This window comes from Echinops telfairi, unplaced genomic scaffold (genome assembly GCF_000313985.2).
Source record: "Echinops telfairi isolate 266 unplaced genomic scaffold, ASM31398v2 ScPeMD7_11;HRSCAF=52, whole genome shotgun sequence".
Classification (NCBI taxonomy): domain Eukaryota; kingdom Metazoa; phylum Chordata; class Mammalia; order Afrosoricida; family Tenrecidae; genus Echinops; species Echinops telfairi.
This window is the reverse complement of record NW_022103908.1, coordinates 4,251,150-4,260,972: the sequence shown is the minus strand read 5'-3', so window position 1 is coordinate 4,260,972 and position 9,823 is coordinate 4,251,150.

Below are 9,823 nucleotides of genomic sequence, written 5' to 3'. Positions count from 1 at the left end.
TCTTTTTACTGCAGGAGTAGGATCCCATTCCTGAGCCAATTAGACAATAGTCATGTGTTCGATATATTAGAAACAGGCTGTCTCTTCTCTGAACATATTATGTTCATCTTTGAATAACTCCTTTCTGCTTTTGCTAGATCTGTTCAGACACTATCTTTAGCTCTTTGAACACTTTCAGGAATTGCATAATTCACTCATAATATCTCTTGGGAATTTAGGCCTTGACACAAACCTGCAACAAATGACAGTGTGTCTCCCTCTGCATGTTTGGCATTTTTCCTCTTTACATTATATGTTTGTTTACTGAAGTAACAAACGCAAGGGAATAAAAATGTAGTGTTGCATCAAAAATATAATGAATTTTATGAATGAATACATATTACAAGCATAGTTCTGTCTAGTGTTTTATGCCTCTGGGCAGAACGAATATTACTGTGGGCACTTAGAATGCGCCGTTGCTCAGAGGAACGTTAAAAAAGAGTCAGCAATGTAAATTTGTGATTTCTCCATGTTGTGGCCCCCCAGCTGCCTGCTCTAGAGAGATCCCTGATTACAAGAGCCGTTTTAACAACTGGTTCACCGAACTCAGGACAAAATTAGTTAGCAGCTCTGTGGAACAGAGGCAAACCAGCTGAATCCTACCACGGGTCACTCAGACTGTGGAGACCAGGCTGTGGGATCATGTGAACCATCGGGCAGGTGCAGGCTGCTCACCCCCTCATCAAGCTGAGACTCTGGGTTGCAGACTAAGTCTAAGGCAGGCTGTTGAGGGCTGGAGGCCAGAGAGTGCCCGGATAGGGAAGCAGGACAATAGGGGAAGTCATTTCCCCACGATTACACCCCCAGAGCCTAGCCCTGTGCTGAGGTGTGCTCTGTGCCACCCCACCTTCAAATTCTGCCATCTCTGAATTTTTGCAGTAGTTCCACGTGACACCAGCCCACAGGCGTCCCTGTGTTGTCTCGTTTACACCTGCTGAAATGGTTGCTGGAATGAACTCTGCTGTGTAGGTGGGGGGATTGAGGAGGCTCTGCGAAGCACAAAGACTGGTCCAGAGTCACAGCCTGGGATGGAGGGAAGTGCTGTGTCCGAAGTCAGCTCTGTCTGCTCAAAGCTGGACCTTGGCTGCACCAGGGCCTTCCCCGGGTTCAGGGAGTGGCGGTGGGGGGTGGGGGGTGGCGTTGGTTTCACTGTGTATAGTTATGACAATGGCATGGGAGGGGGAGAGTGTTCAGCAGAAGGGGACATTGGAGAGGTCGTATCTGAGGTCGGGGCATAGGTCAGGGGACATCGGCTATGATCTCACTTCCTTGATGCTGGGGCACTTAGAACTTGGGACTCTGGTCACTAACTGACACGCGCCATCCAGAGGCAGGTTTTACCGGCCTAGCCCACCGAGTGGAGACATCTGAGGTAGAAACATGCTTTCTCATTGTCTCACTAGCTACTCTGTATCAGGGAATGAAAAATCACGGCATTCTACCCTACCAGGGAGGCTGAGTTCCAGCACCCGCCATTGAAGGTTCTGGCCATGAGCCCAAAGGAGCCAAAGGTAACACAGCGTGGCCCAGGGGAGGCCAGTATAGGCCAGGCCACCACTGTGATCCCACTTGGGTGGCCCCAAGCTCCCTCCCCTAAGTCATACCAGCCCCCCAGACCATGTCAACCCTTGTCATTGCTGCTGGTACAAGGAAACGAGGACTTCCTTGATGAAGTAGGAAGCTATTGGATGAGGTAGAGTCAATCAAAGAGAGAGGTTAGGGGAAGGGGGGCAGGAAAAGAGGGGTCCCATGATCTGGTGTGGGAGGGGCAGGGTGATGAGGAAGATGATGAAATAGTGCTCATCACTAGCTCCTGTCGAGCCCCGCCCCACTTCCTGGGTCCAGCATCCCTAGCCTCCACCATCACTGGGTTCCAGGGCTGGATCTGAGCTGGAGTGGGGTTGTGGGTAGGCTCCCCCACACCTTCAGATTGGGTACCTTGGGTGCTCTGGTGGCACACAGGCTGATTCAGACTCCAACCCCAATCAATGTCCCTCATCATCTAAGTTCCTGGGACCTGAGTCTAGACTAGGGCTTTAGTGAGGGATGGACAGGTCTCATTGGTTCCCTCCCCTGGACTTTCTCTAAGCTCCAGCTGACCTTTGGTGCAACACTCACTTCTTGGTCCTAGCTGCTGGCATTGCTGGGCCACTGCTGACCATTCTCCATCTAGTTCCTCGCTGACACACTATTGTTGTCCATTCCCAGTGGACTTCGTCTGTGGTAGATGGTACAGCTTCCAGGCCAGTCCACCAGCACGGCACATGGCGCTCCCCTGGGGATGAAGGGACACCAAGATCTGAAGGGGCAGCATGGAAAGAAGGCTGTCCAGACAGTCCCTGCAGCCTCCCTGGACATCTGTGGATTCTTTCTCTGCAGTTCTCCCAGCAGGAGGTCCCCCAGGAGGAGGCGGCTGCAATCACATACAGCGCCCACCCCGAGAGAGGGGCCCAGAAAGGCTGCTGAACCCTCTGCGTGAGTGTGGGGTGGTGGCAGTGGGGCGGTAGGGACACCAGATAACACACTGGAAACACCAAATTCCCTCCCAGATGGGCCCCTCCAGGGTCACTGTCCTGGGAAGGAGCCACCCCTTTTTTCTCCCTTACTTCCCTCCCTGTGCTGGCCCTATGCAAAGGGACTTTCCCCAGATTTGCAAGAATAGCCGGGTCTTTCAAACTGTTTTCACTCCACATCAGCCCAGGTGTCTGTCTCTGCACGGTGCTCCTATTTTGATGTTACCCCTGGACCCTGGTCGGGCATGGCTGCCCTGTCCTTCCGCCCCTTCTCTCTGTCCCACACATCCTCCTGCTTACTAGGCAACTTCATGCACCTCGACTCAGCTATAGAACATTCCAGAAGGAAGGCTGGCTCTTGCACTGGTTAAGCCTTTCCCGGCTGCTGACTCTGGACGGCCAGCTGGCTGCTGTCCTTTCCGCAGGCCTCCAGAAGCTCTGACCTGTGACCTCATCCCCTGACCCGCCCAGGGCAGACTCCCAGGAGTGGGATGTGGGACAAAGGATGAGCACATGGAACGCGAGAATGGCGGGAGCCAGATTCCTTCCCAAACAAAAGTAGCAGTCACTTGGTAGCAGCAGCCTCCAGCTGTGGCTGGGTCCCTGCATAAATTCTTGATGGTGGAGCCTCTGTTTCCTCACATGTAGAATGGTGGGGGGTTTGTGAGGGCTTACCGGGATACTGCTCTGATGACAGGATGGCAATATTTTCGAGAAACCAACTACATAATTTCAGGTTCCGAGTAGTGGAGTCAAGGAGCCCTGGTGGCACAGTAAGATTATGTGCTGGGCTGTTAAGCACAAGTTCAGCAGTTGCAACCCCCCAGCCACTCTTCAGGGTAAAGATGGGGCTCTGGGCTCCCATCAAGATCGATGGTATCAGAAACCTAAAGGCACACGTCTGCTGTCCTGTAGGCTTGCAACCAGTCTATGACAGTCGTTAATAAATGGATCGCCTCTCACCTCAAACTGTACTTTGAAAGCTGAGCCTATTTTCTGCTGGCAGTTTCTCATGTCCCATCGCCTGCTTCAGGTCAAAGAAGTCTGGGACCCTGACCCTCCTGGTGGGTGATGAAGGTCCCTTTGACAGTGTGTCCCTCCTCTGTCCCACCCCAGTGTGCCTGTGGGTCCAAGCAGGATGAAGACGAGACCTTTGTGGGACACACAATCAAGGTGGAGCTTACCGGTGAGGAGCCGTGGGCATGTCTGCAGGTGGGCTTCTGAAGGAAGTGAGGGTGGGCCAGGGAGGACCCCTGAGCTTCAGCTGAGCCAGAACTCAGAGTGACCTATGACCTTCTGCCGGTGGATCCCTGTCTAGGCAGCCTCCTGGGGTGGGCATTTGGGGAATGAACTCCGTGGCGGTGGGATGTTTCTGTCGTTGGAAAGGCCGTTGTGGTGGTGAACCTGTCTCCTCTTGCAGCACCAGAGCCAGATCTGGATTCTGCTGTGGAAGGAGCTGACCATCTGGAACCTTCCGCGGGGCCATCTGATGCTGAGGAGCCGACAGCACTGGAGCAGGAGTTAGCCACAGGCATCCCCTGACTGGTTCCACCACCTGAAGTCAAGGGAGATCCTATCAACAGGAGTAGCTCCTAGGGCACTGACTAATGGCTGCTTTATAACAACTCTGGACGTCTTTAGGACCACAGGTCCCTTCTTAGCTGCTCCAGCCATGCCATCCGATGAAGGGCATGAGGAAGGCCCGAGTTTCTTCCCACGTCACCTATAGAACTGGCTCATGGACCAGCAGTGGATGTGTATCCAGCACCTTCACCAGGTTCTCCATTATGAGCTCTACCACTGGTACTAGACCCAGAGCCTCCTGGACGGCCATGTCCTCTTCTTGGGCTGCCTCCAGAGCCAGCTCCTGGGCCACTGGCTCATGGTACTCTAGGTCCTGCCCCAGGGATGGAGCATCATAGAGCACCAGGTCATCTTTCACCAGGTCCCAGCATCATCACCAGATGGAAAGCCTGCTGGAAGGAAGCCTGGGCTGCCTCCAGACCGGGCTGATGAACCACCACTGGAGGTGGATTGGGTTCCAGCAGAGAGAATCAGAAACACCTGCTTATGTCCGTACTGTTCCTGCAACAGCAGTGGGGCTCCAGGGCATCCTACGTCCTCCAGCTTGAGCTCTGCCTGGGCACCTGAGGATGAGCCACTTGACACCCATCCTCTAGGAAGCTCTTCACCCTCAACCAGGGAACATGCACTGTAGACCCGACTCTTCCTCCCTTTACCTCCGTGGGTCTCGGTTGTCATATTTTCCCAGCTCATTTTCTAGATTAGCCTATTATAACTTGTAGGTTTACCATTAAATAAAGTGGTTTTTGTAGCTTTCACCTGTGTGACTTTATGAACTTTATCCCATTGAACCATCAACACTGTTTACTTCCAGAACATGTTCATCACGACAAATGGAAACTTGGACCCATTACATAGTTCTTCTTTGGTCTGTCCCCATTGGTCATGCACTCAGTGAGCCACCCTCTGTGTCTATGGATTTATGTACTCAGAGTTTTGTATGTAAATCAAAATGTGAGACCTTTTGTGCCATGTGTACACCACTTAATACCTTCAAGCTTCATCAGCAATGTAGCAACATCAAAATCTCATTCTCTTTAAGGCTCACTGGTATCCCCCTGAAGGGTTGGGCCAGACTTTCTTCATCCATTCATCTCTCGATGGACCTTTGGGTGGTGTTCGCCTTTTGACTATTGAAAGTAGTGCTTCTGTGAGCCTCGTGGACAGGATCTTGTGTGAGTACCTCTCCACAGGATAAATTCCAGGGGTAGGTAAGGAGAGGGTTGGAGGGGTGAGGACTCAATGCAGGTGTAGGGAGTGAGATTTGGGAGGGACCAAGAGGTAGACTAGCGATAGGAGCTGAGGTGGTGCAAGAGAATTCCAAGACCCGGGTAACAGGGAGACAGGTGGGATCAGGAGACAGGCCTGGTGTGGTGAATGAGGAGGTAGGAGAGGGGAGAGGTGGCCCAGCGAAGGGAGGGTGTAGAGTGAGGAGGGAGTATGTCCTGCAGCATGCCCCCAGCCTCTGCCTGAAGCTCACATGAAGGCCCAGATGTCACCTCTCCCCATTGATCTCAGTGTCTGTGGATCACCTGTGTGTGTCCTCTCTGAGCTTAGCTAAAAGTGAAGAGCAGGCTCAGAAGGGCTTTATTGAGGGTTCACAGGGAGGGCTGTTCTCCCAGAGCAATGGATGAGAGGCACAGGTCCAGGATCAACTCTGAGGGTGTCCGTAGGCCAAGAACAGAATTGCGTGCCTCTGAGAGATGGGGGACCGCCAGGCCTGAAAAAGTGACACACGTGAGGAGTCGTATGTGTTGGATGTCAGATACCGAACATCATGATCACCTTGGAAACTAATCCCTTATTTTGAAAACTGCCCAAGGGCTTGACTCCGAAGCCAGTGCAAAGTTCTATCTCCTCACTCCACAGTGGAGATAAGGTTTCACTGGTTAATGCACACACACACACACACACACACACACACACACACACCCCTAAGTCCCGAGGCCTGCATGCTGTGCGTGCCCCATAAAGATGAAGCATGAGTAGGGTGATCTCTGCTGTTTTTCTCTGGTGAGCTGACTACCACCGTGCCAGATCCTAGGTTCTCTGGATCCTTTCTCCTCCTCCAGTCCCCTTTGTAAATTGGGCAGGTGGGATGCCTATCGGAAAGGACCTCTGAGGCCTGGGACCTTAGGATCACAATCTAGAAAGGGGACACAGGACAGGGGCAGGAGTTTCAGTCAAGCGAGTATCTATAGCAGGTTCCAGAAGTGGCAAGAGTACCAATTTAAAAGGTTTACAAACTGATGCAGTGCTGGAAGTACTCATTAATCGATACTAGGACCCACTGACTGGAGATATAAAAATCGGTGCCCATTCCAAACAAAAGTGATCTAACAGAATGCAGAAATTATCGAATAATATCATGAATAACACATCCAAGTAAAACTCTGCCGAAGATAATTAAGAAAACCAAGACAGCTGTGTGTGGACGAGGCTCTTTTGTGTGCACCCAGGTCTGTGAGGAACAGCTCTCAGACAACTGTCAGCGGGATCATGAAGAATTACGAATCCTTAGAAAATAACTTTTGCATCAACGTTCAAGTCAGGAGAACTGGGTGGGCTGAAGTGTCATTCTATTTTAAAATCGTTTCTTAGAATTAAGCTGAAAACACATCATGTGAGAATATCTGTATTTTAACAAGATAATTTACTAGTTCAAAAATTAGCTTGGTGGAATGAGGGGTTTCTCGTAGGAACCCTGGGTGGGACAGAAGAGAGCTGTTCCGTCCTTGGCGGCGTAGTGGATCCCTAGTGGACTAACAGCAAGGTCCGTCCTGTGGACTCATCAGCCGCACCGAGGGAGAAAGTTGAGGCTTTCTGCTCTGATAAAGATTTACAGCCTTGGAAACCCAGAGGGCGCAGTTTGCCTTTCTCCTATAGGGTGATCATGAGTCACAACTAACTCAATGGTCATGAGTGAACTTTAAGAGCTGCTTCTTATCAAAGGAGATTAAATCAATCGAGATCAAATCAGTAGAAGGGCAGATAACTTCAACTTTCTTCCACGGAGCAGCTGGTGGGTTTAAAATGTTAAGCAACCCCAGGCCTAACAGACAAGGCCATTATGAGTCAGCATTGACTGGGTGGTTGCGGATGAATTTGTTTGATGGTTTGGTTTTAATGATGGTTTTGAGTTTGTTCTTTGGCCTTTATTTTATTTTCTGGTCAACCTTGTATTGTTCTACTTTCCCCCATGCCCTCCTTTCCTGATTTGTATTTGCTTCATTTGAATTTTCCTTTTTTTAAAAAAATTAAAATTTAGAAATTATGCATTCTGTTTTCAGTTTTGTATCAGTTACCAAAAATATTTTAGTCTATTTATTTGAATTTATCTATTTCTATATTTATTTCTCAATAAAATAAGGACCTTAGACTGGCTCGACTTTTCTCAAGCTTCACATTTTGTGTTGTTCTACATAGGGTTTTATTAAAAATTAGTTATAAGATTTTGGTTTGACGTTAGGAACCAGTGCATGGTAATCCACATTCCTCTGGCCACGGTGATCCATGTGGTTCTCTTCAACATGGACGTCTAGGAGACTGGTTCAGCAGGCTTCTTCTGTTGGCTCAGATGGGAGAGGCAAAATTAGTATGAAACAGGCTTTTGCCTGGTTACTCCCACTAAGATGTAGGAATTGTTTATTACTACATGTACCTTTCCTCATTCATCGGATTCAGAGATTAGTACCATGGAGGGTAGAGTTGCCGTATGACCCACCTAAAATGAATGGCATTGTCTTGGCGATCAGTTGACAGTAAAGGAACAGTTTTTGAAGGCTGGGAAATTGCTGATCCAATCCAATGCTAACTGGAAACATTTGAAAATGCTGCCGTTGTTAGTTGCTGCCTCACAGCAACCTAAGAACAGACAACATTGTTTCTGCCAAAGGAACAAACAAGCCTGTCTTGGATGAAGTCCAGCCAAAATGCTCCTTTGCAGCAAGGACGGTGAGCCTTCCTCTCATGTACTTTGGCTATGTCGTCAGGCGAGACCCCTCCTCGAGAAGGACATCATCTTTGGTAAAAGTAAAGAGGTAATGAAAAAGACGAAGACCCTCCCCAAGATGGATGGACACAGTGGCTGCTTGGAGGAGCTCGAACATAAGGACAATTGTGAGAATGGCGGAGGACCGGGCAGTGTCCCCTGTGGCACAGAGGGGCGCTAAGAGGTGGAATCGACTTGATAGCACCTGGCGACAACAAGAGGGCACCTAGTGAACAACGGGACAAAACGCTGCCTGGCCATCTTCACCAGCATTATGCTCCAGGGCATTTTTGCGTGGCCACTCTGTATTTTGAGTGCCTTTGAACCTAGGGGACTCATTTTCTGGGGCTCTATCAGATAACATTCTGGTGTGATCCATAGGGTTTTCCTTGCCTGATATTGGGATGTTGATTGTCAGCTCTTGGTCCTAGTCTTAGTTCCCAAGCTCTTCCTGACACTTGGTCACCGTGGGTGGGCCTGCTATCATTCAAGATTCTGGTGGCATATTTTCCAGCACCTTGGCACCCCAAAAGTTGCAACAGTGCAGTGAAGTGACAGATGGCTCATGGGCCCAAATGATGGCCTTTAGTGACTTGGGGAGTCGATAATGCACCGAATGGAGGTGGAGCCAGGGAGAAAGGAGCAAAAGAGCGGAATGTTGGTGCTTTATGTTGGCAAGAAATAGGATACGCTCAGAAAAGAATTAGCTAATTTTTAAGCAGGAACGACGGGGAATAGAGGGAATCGGATGAAGAAGAGGGAAAAACGGACGAGGGGGTGACAGGGCAAGCTCCTGAGAGGTTTGATAAGCTGTTTACTTGTCGAGTACAAATCTGAGATGTAAACAACAACCCACCTCATTCACAATAAGAAGTTAAAAAGCAATCGTGATGTTGAAATGTTAGTTGTGGTAGCTTCTTGATCTTACAAAGTGTAAAGATTTTAATTTATGCCCCACCCCCTGACACACACACACACACACACACACACACACACACACACACACACACACACACACACAGCTCCAGCAACCACAAGCCCATTGTCATTGAATCGATACTGACTTATTCTGAACTCATTTGTTTTGCCGTCTGATGAAAACTGACAGCCACGCCTCTCTTTCATGGTGCAGCTGCTCAATGGGTTTGCTGAGACCAACATTTGACATCATGCAGAGACCATTAAGATCCGAGTAATAAAAGCCAGTCTTGTAGTAAAGATCAAATCAGGAGTAAGATCCTCACACCAATTCTTATTATCTCTGTTAAGGATCCCAACTATAGGTGGGCAGGTAAATTCTTTCCTCAGACAAAAATGTCTTTAGGGCAAATAGTTTCTCTAGTCCAATTGTGATGGATTTAAGGAACCTTCAAATAGTAGTAAAAGGAGAGAGAGGGAGACAAGCAAAGAAATACTGAAATGCAGAAAAGCGAAGAAATGTCTTTAGAATTGAATTACGGTTGTAGCTACTGACACCTTTTGTCAATTGGAGTCAAAGTGTTAGAAATTCAAGAGTTTCAGTTATCTACTGCTGTGAATACATTATTCCCAAATATAGTGAATTTAAAAACAAAACATGAGTTTATTGTTATTTCTCACTTGTCTGGGGGTTGACGTGTCTCAGTGAGGTCGTTCTTTTGCAGGTGCGGAGAGACTGGGGCTGGCTGGAGTCCTGTCAAGTCTTACTCATTCCCAT